Source organism: Felis catus, chromosome D3 (assembly GCF_018350175.1).
Source record: "Felis catus isolate Fca126 chromosome D3, F.catus_Fca126_mat1.0, whole genome shotgun sequence".
Classification (NCBI taxonomy): domain Eukaryota; kingdom Metazoa; phylum Chordata; class Mammalia; order Carnivora; family Felidae; genus Felis; species Felis catus.
Window position 1 is genome coordinate 81,880,336 of NC_058379.1, and position 8,899 is coordinate 81,889,234.

At 39.1% G+C, this 8,899-nt stretch overlaps 1 pseudogene; it reads right to left on the minus strand.

Moving 5' to 3' along the window:
- Nucleotides 1-4,271: 4,271 nt before the first annotated feature.
- Nucleotides 4,272-8,602, minus strand: LOC101091906 (annotated as a pseudogene).
- Between the last annotated feature and the right edge of the window lie 297 nt (nucleotides 8,603-8,899).

Below are 8,899 nucleotides of genomic sequence, written 5' to 3' on the forward strand. Positions count from 1 at the left end.
TGAACATGTTCTGTAATAACTTGTCCTGCTGTTCTACAAAGTGTTTGAGCATTGATATTATGGGTAAAAGTAATTTTTATAGGGATATCACAACATGTGAAGACACTCTATCCAACTATGTATAACTAGGTTCAAGTTTTAAGATTTAACATTTGACGACAATATTTCCAAATATTTTTCAATTGTCCGTCATCCTCATAAACTCTGTCCCCTTTCATATTTTTCAGGTTTCTCATAATATGTAAAGGAGGAAAGCAGGAAGTTCATTTACTTTTAATTTTTTTTAAGTTAGCTCCACGTCCAACATGGGGCTCGAACTCATGACCCTGAGATCAAGAGTAACATGTTCTACCAAATGAGCCAGCCAGGTGCCCCCAGAGATAAAGTTTAAATTCAGACCTGTTTCATACCAGGCCTGTGATTCTCAAAAGCTTCATGCCATATAGAGAAGCAACCACTGTATTCCATTTATTAATCTGAAATTTTTTTTTTCCTCCAGAAATTTCTGTTTTTACTAGAGTATTTTTTTTTTACACTGGGATTGATAAAAACATTTTTCCTCTCATTTCTTTTGCCACTGTCTGGACTCTGATGAACACAGGAGTTATACACCAGTGTCAGAAAGGAGTGTAAATAACACAGAATTCTGAGTGCCTGCCAGTCAACTTGCAAGAAGCAAATCTCCATTTGGCCACATTCCAGGTTATCTCTGGTGATTGTTTCCTCCATCCAACGGCAGTAGTCGGTGAAGAATGAACCAGTTGGGCCCATTCTCTCTTGGTGAGTATTGAAATGATCAAAATTAAACTCTTCATCAATACCATTTTCGCAGAAAAGTTAATCCTTATCATTATTATAACTATAATGCATTGAGGCCTACTGGATGCCAACACTTTATAACACTCATAAAGATACATTCAGAAGTGGGTATTTTAACCCCCCAGTTTACAGATGAGGGACCTGAAGCTCAGACAGGCCAAATCGCTCTGCCATCATTCATCACTAGTTCCTGTTTTGACATGAACTCAAATCCAGATCTATTGTCACAAGGCACACACTTCTCACTGTACCCTGTTGCCTATCAACCAAATAAAGAAAATGAAGGCATCAGGCATCAGGAGAGGAAGCTAAGACTTCAGGTGGCCATCAAGTCATACAAATACTTTCAATCACACTCTGTCTCATCTGTATAATCTCATTTAATTCACTGATTCTACAAAAGCTGAGGCCAAGACTATACGGAGGGAGAATGCAGAAAGACAAAGAGGAAAGGGCCTGCTTTGTACAGAATCGCTAAGGGAGAGAAAGGTCACATTGCCAGCTGGTGCTGTGCTGTCTGTCATCAGGTTTTATAATATGGTGTAAACACTGGGGTCTGTGACACTGAACACGGAGGGAATAGCTTATTACCTCCCAAAATAGCACAAATGCCAAGCAACTTTAACTGGCTTAGCCTCAGGAAATCTCTCCATTCTCCAAGAAGGTAAGGTCACATTAAATGATTTAGAAACGTAAGGCTTGAGCATATCAAGACGCTAAACCTCGGTGCATTATTTTGATGATGGCTGAGTGAGGACCTGCCTTGTTCCTGAGTCCAGATTTTCTAAAGAGGCCCAATACTAAATCAGTTGCTGAATTATGAAAAAATAAACATAACATCTTACTGAAGGAACACTGAGCTATATGTGTATTAGTGAGAAACCTACTTGGCATAGTCCTCTTGAATTTAAAATAAAGAAGCTGTCTCCTGGGCAAAGGTTGTCATTCTGCAGGGAAGACTTGAAATGAAATTATAAATCCACAAACAGAGATTTTATTAGAGTGGAAAACCTGATGGAATCATAACCACAGAAGCAGAATGTGGCAAAGGCGATGACGAACACGAGCTCTAGGAGATTCTTAAACAATTAGGACAACGGAGGGAAGAAAACAGAAATTAAGGACAATTTAATATTTATTCATATTGATTTCTCACATTAAAATGATATTTTCCTTTTGTAAAATTAATTTTGATAATTCTCGAGAACTTGTTTATTTAAAAAAATCAAAAAAAAAAAAAACTCTGAAGAAAGTTTCTGACTTGGGAAAACTTTTCTATCTAAAATAATGGCTGTTTTTTAGGAAAGAGGAAAATAGCTCCCAAACTCAGACTTCAAAAATCTGTGACATTTTCTTTATAAAAAGGAAGGAGAGGTTGGGTTGTTTATGCGGTATCCATTTCCTCACTTCTTTAAAAAAAATAATAATGTTTTATTACTTATTTTTGAGAGAGAGAGAGAGAGAGAGGGAGGGAGGGAGGGAGGGAGAGAATGGGGGAGGGGCAGAGAGAGAGGGAAACACAGAAGCCAAAGCAGGCTCCAGGCTTTGAGCTGTCAGCATAGAGTCCTGTGTGGGGCTTGAACTCACAACTTGTGAGATCACGACCTAAGCTTAAGTCAGTTGCCGAACCTACTAAGTCACCCAGGCGTCCCTCCATTTCCTCACTTCTATTACCCATATGTCTCCGATCTAACCTGATTGCGATTTATTTGGCAAGGCAATGATTTTCAGTCTGCAGCAGTGGGATCCTATGTTTGAATAAAGCTGTATATAGAGACCTGATGTATAAATCAAGTGTGAAGTCAGCCAGTATAGGTGAAGACTAGAATTTGACAGCAAGGGAACAATGCTCCCTTCTGATGGCTGCCCCTCCCCACCCAGTAGTCCCTGAGTTTCCTCAAAAAAACCCATGAGAATAATGCCCCCAAACATTTTTTTGTTTGTTTGTTTAAAAACCTTTATTCATTTTTGATCAGGGAAAGGACAATCAATCTCAACGTCAACTTGTCACCTAATCATAAATTTGAACTTAACAGGATTCACTGCCCTAGACACTGCACCGACAGACTTTGACAACATAACTTAAAATGAAAATCTCCCTTGTTCCCTAAGGTTGCCTGTTGAAAGAATAAGCAGTCCCTTGCAATAACCAACATTGGTACTTGGCCTAGGTTTAAGGTCAAACAGCAAAACAAGAGCAAAACAAGGCCAAGTGCATTATGACTTGACAGCTAGCAAGTACAAACATCATTAAACAAAGAAAGTTGCAGGCACCAAATAAAACAAAAGGCAGGTTCAGCAGCATAAAAAATTTACATTTCCTGGAAGGTGAGGTCAACTACTCTGCACAAGAACCCGTATGCCAATCCTAAAGGCTAATGTAGAACCACAAAAACAAAACAAAAAAACCTTAAATCCAAGGACACTGAATATAAAATTTAAAGCTTAAATTTACCCAGGAAATTCTTCAAAGTCTACAGTTAAAACTGCTCTTTGATTCACCAGGAAAATCTGTTGTAATAACTCGCGTCACCTTAGATTTGCATTGACATACATAAAATTTAAAGTATACTTTTCCTCACTACTCCTTCCTATGTCTGAATATGGGATGTTTAACTACGCAGCTCAAGCACTAATGCATTAAAAACGATGAAACCTACTAGCATGACTTTTTCTAAGAGCTCACACCACATTAACAGTTAACACCCAATATAGCTTCCTAAAAAACGCCCCACAAGAAAACATTTTGTTCAGTTTGGTGCTTGCTGCGACAATACCAGTAGAATACAACCGACTTCCTCAAGTCCCTACTTCAAGTATCTGTATCTCACTTTTGCTCAAATTTTAACCACCTCATACCTCTCTGCCAAAATCCTTGTAACAATTTCTGATATCTTAAACTGTAGCTCCAACACACTGTTTAACACTGCCTTTTCCCTGAGTATATCTGGATGTTTTAATCAAGAAAACAAGTAATGTCACGGTATTACGATTAGCCAAAGCTCTTTCTAACAGACCAGATTCTGATTGAGTGTATCATAACCAATGGCTTTCCAGAGACAGGAACAAAGCACAATTGCTTCTATTTATGAAAAGGAACAACCAACATGCTTTGGGCTAAAAAGGCACACTTCTTCACAATATAATCCAGAAGATTCATGGTCGGCTAGAAAGCTTCCACTAATGACAACACTATGACAAGGTCTCCAAATGCACAGAGAAACATTAAAGGTGTGGTGGAAACCTCAGTTAGCAGGGAAATGAAGCCTCAGAATATAGAATACATCTAAGAAAAATGGGGAACAGGGGTACACTGTAGCTGGCTATTCAAAAAAGGACCACCGTTTCTCCCTATGGACCAATATTCCCTACAAAATGAACTGTGCCTTAATTATTGTTTATTTTCAGTTACACTTTTACAGAGCTTTTTAGTACCTGATGCAGAAAAACAATCACATAAGGAAGCATTTATTTGAGATTTAACATGAAATCACACAAATAAAATTTGTATAAACACAACTCCACACTGAGTCATAATACAGAGAGCAAAAGACAGAGTAAAAACAAAGAAAACTAATTGGCGGCTATATACAGTTGGACACAGTTGTGTCTTGTACGCTAGGAAGTCTTTTACAAAATAATCACCTTAGATCAACAGAAGGCTGATCTTCAATGCCGTCCGTCCTGCAAGATGGGTTTAGCAATCTCCTCCTGTTTTCTCCAAAGTCCTCCTTTAGTATGGCTTGCCACCCCCTCGAGAAGCCTTGCCATAAGTGCTCTGTTGGCCACTGTAGTCTGCATATCTGTGTCCATATCCATAGTCTCCCTAGTTATACCCGGTATAATCACAGCCACAGCCACTATAGTTTCGGTCACCACCAAAGGCACTATCGTAATTTCCATACCCTTGATCATAACAGTTATTAAATCCCTGGTTCCAGTTTTGGCCCTGACCTTGCCCATGACCCCTAGTACCACCTTGTCCACCAGCCACTGCACCTCTTTCTCCTTTTTGTTGTTGCTGTTGCTGCCTATAGACCTCATTGGGTTGTGCAACTTGGATTTCACACTTCCCAGAACCAATTTGATGATATCTGCTTTCTAACAATTTCTTTCCTGGCTCTTCATTGGTATATGTGATAAAGCAAAGTCCTCTTTCATTTGGTTTTGTCTCCACGGGAAGTGCAGTATTTTCAATATCTACAAAGGCTCCAAAATATTCTTCAGTTTGTTCTTCAGAAGTACCTTGGCTCAATCCACCCACAAACATCTTTTTGGGAGGTTCTTTCCCTTTTAAAGCTCTGGCCCCTTTGGGGGTCTATTAATTTGCCATCCAGTTTGTGTTCTTTCAGTTCCCAAACCGTATCAACACTAGCAGCATCTCTGAAAAGCACAAATCCAAATCCTCTCGAGCTTCCAGTCACTGGATCTGTTTTTATTGTACAGTCTACAATTTTCCCAAATCGAGACAAATATTGTCAGGTCTTTCTTGCTTGTATCCCAGCTCAAGCCTCCAATAAACATTTTGCCGTCATCCTGCGGATTCTTGCTCGCGGTTGATCTCGGATCCCTCTGCGAATCCCTCTATGCTGCTGTACTCGTTCATGTCCTCCATGGTGGTGGAGCTGTGGGCTGCAGGGGGCGGGTGGGGGGTTGCTGGCGCGCAGTCTGGGTCGCGGCAACAGCCGTGGCGGAGCATTGTATGGAGCCGGATTTCAAATGGTGGCGGAAGAGCCCCCCCCCCCAAATATATTCTTAACAGGATTTGACTAGTTCAGATTCTATTGCACTCTATTCTCTGTGGATAAATGCTTATTCATGTTTCTAAACTCCTGACACACGTTACTCTTCGGAAATGATAACAAATAATCACAATGATAGGCAAGAAGTCATTTTTTTTTTCTATACGGGATTAACTGACAGTTTTAAAGTTTTTTTGGTAAAAATATAAGCATACTAGGTAGGTGTTAATATTATGTACAAATACTGTATTAAGATGTTGTATTTCAGTACTATATCAGTGGGGGTTCTCCAGAGAAACAAAAATCAATGTGTGTGTGTGTGTGTGTGTGTGTGTGTGTGTGTGTGTGTGTGTGTGTGTGTTAAGAGATTAAGGAATCGGCTTGTGATTGTTGGGGCTGGCAAGTCTGAAATCTGTAGGGCAGGTCTGCAGGCTGGAGGGCTTGAGGTTCTAGTCTTGAGGCAGAATTTCTTCTTCTTCTTTGGTAAATTTCAGGTTTTGCCCTTAAAGCATTCTACTGACTGGACGAAGTCTACCTGTATCATTGAAGGCAAACCTCTTTACTTGAAGTCAAATTATTGTAGGTTTTAACAACATCTACAAAATATCTTTATAGCAACACCTAGATTAGCTTTGATTAAATAATTGGGTACCGTAGCCAACATATAAAACTAATCGTCAAAAATAAAATGGAAAATAATTTTTACTTGATATATATACACAAAATAACTGCTAAATAAAATAACCTAGTAATTAAAAAATACAATATGTTTATTAAACAACTTTTTTAAAGTTTTTTTAAGTTTAAGAGAGAGACAAAGCATGAGTGGGGTAGGGGCAGAGAGGGAGATGCAGAATCCAAAGCAGGCTCCAGACTCTGAGCTGTCAGCACAGAGCCCCATGCGGGACAGGAACTCTCAAGCTGTGAGATCATGACCTGAGCCGAAGTCTGATGCTTAACCAACTGAGCCACCCAGGCACCCCCCAGATATAACACATTTAATATTTAAAAGTTACCATGCTTTATTTGAAGTTTTAAAATAATATGTGTGTGTGTGTGTGTGTGTGTGTGTGTGTGTGTGTATACACATACATATAGGTGCCCTTCTCTGATAGTTGATTTTTGTTCCATGACAAATATTACAGATGAAGAAAATTTTCTTTCATTTTAGGATTTTGTTGGTTGAACTGTTAAGGTGAGCCCAAAAGAATCTTCTACTTGGTGTTAGGGTACTTTTGGCACCATATAAGCTCACCCCACTTTTTAAGAATGAGAATATTTGTGTGCTTGTTCTCATTTGGTTTTACCATTATTATCAATATTACGTCTGTTAACAGATTTTATATCAATTTCTGCGTTCAGATCAGAGTATTATACAACATTCACATCTTCTATGTGAGATTCCACTGTTAAAGTATTTACAAAGGACTTTAGCTTTTAGTGAATAGTCCAATGCTTACAAACTCTGGAAAACATTATTGGATTAATTTTCAAATGATGTGATATTTGGATATTTTAGATAGGCTAAGAACATATATTGAATTTATAAGTTTAAAGACTTCTGTTGCTTCCAATATGGATTATTTTCTTAGAATGCATCTCATAGAACTTGTGTACATATGTACTTACTAATATTTATTTGCAAAAATGTCTCGCGGTTTGCAACAAGGCCACAGAACACACTTATAACATGGCAACAGCCACCGATAATACTAATTGAGAAGCTTGTGACCACTTCTCTGTGTTCCTATTCTGGTTCCCAGTTATGTCAGTATTAACCTTCAGCTTCCTACATCTGTAGGTCCGTCCGTCTCTTACTTTTGACATAGGTGGATTCTTTTGAAACTAGGAACCTGTTGATTGCTAAGCTTTCATTCCAACAAGAAAATTAAAACATATTTTCTCTTTTACCTGATTTGTCAACTTCAAAAAATAAACAATTTTTCCTTTCACTTAATTTTTGTTTTGACACCTCTTATAAAAAAATCTTGAGCCAATTTTGAAATTCCGCCACCCCTTTCTCTGGGATAAGGAGATTAGCATTTGCTAAAATAAATAACAGACATATTTCTTATAATAACAAAATAATCCTGATTGCTCCCTCCTGTCCCTGTATTGTTGTCATTCACTTCATTTCTACTTCTACTAAGGAAATCTACATCTACATCTGTATACACATAACACACATATATAAGCATACATAATCAAATACTTTGCCATTATCATTTTGAACAATCCATTATGTTAGATCAGTTAAGAATAAGAAAAATAGAAGAAAACAAGAAGGTGATCAAAGTGCACAAACTTCCAGTTGTGAGAGATACAAGTTCTGAGAATGTAGCGTATAGCATGGTGACTATTCAAAAAGAATCAGAAAAACAAAAGCTTTCATTTCACCTTCACCTATTTCCTCTTTGATGCTTTTCCTTTCGTTATACAGCTCCGAGTTCCCAACCTATTTTATTTTCCTTCTCACTAAAGAACTTCTTTTAACATTTCATGCAAGCAGCTCTACTGGCAACAGATGTTGGTTCACAAATTCCGTAGTTGCTTGGGTGAAATTTAAAATCGGCCTTGTACATGGAGGGCAGGGGGAAACCAAGGAAAGAGGCAGCCATCCAGATCCGTGGGCAGAAGGTTTAATGCACAAGGGAACTTACTTATGAGGCTTGTCTAGGTGGCCACAAGACCACTAGATCTCTGCACCTACTCGCCATAATCTCAAACGTTTATAGAGAGACCTTAACAGGGCTCCATCATGTATACAGCTCAGATGGCCTCCACAACACTTGCTCACTCAAGGCGGCATCTTGGGAGGTGGCTGGCTCTGGGAACAGGAGGCAGGGTGCATGTTTCAAAGATGGAGAGGGTGGAGGAGCCTCCCATGGCCCGGGGCCAACTTGCCGGTCAACCTGTGACCATGTCTTCTCGATGACCTCCCCAGACACTCCAACCCTCAAGACCGACTGGATGTTAAAATTTTTCATGCCTCCCTCTTCTGCAATGGGCCTGGCGTGGTCAGCAAGGGGCTTCACTAGCATGGAGGTGGCTCATTTGGCAGCTATCTGGCTACATTTGAAAGCAGATACCATGGAAATAATTCAGGTTCGTTAAGAAAAAAAAGGCACAGATTAAGATAATGATTCCCAAAATAAGTAACTTTTTTCCCACCAAGAGCCCACTGATGTACTGAGTCCTCCAGGCTGAGGATTATTCAGAGTTCATTTGCATCCTCCTGCGATTTAGTAAAGAGGATACATTAGCAGACTCATCAGGTATGAACACACAACAGTCTGTTTCTATAATGACACAGGTACCTCCTTGCGAGGCAATAATAA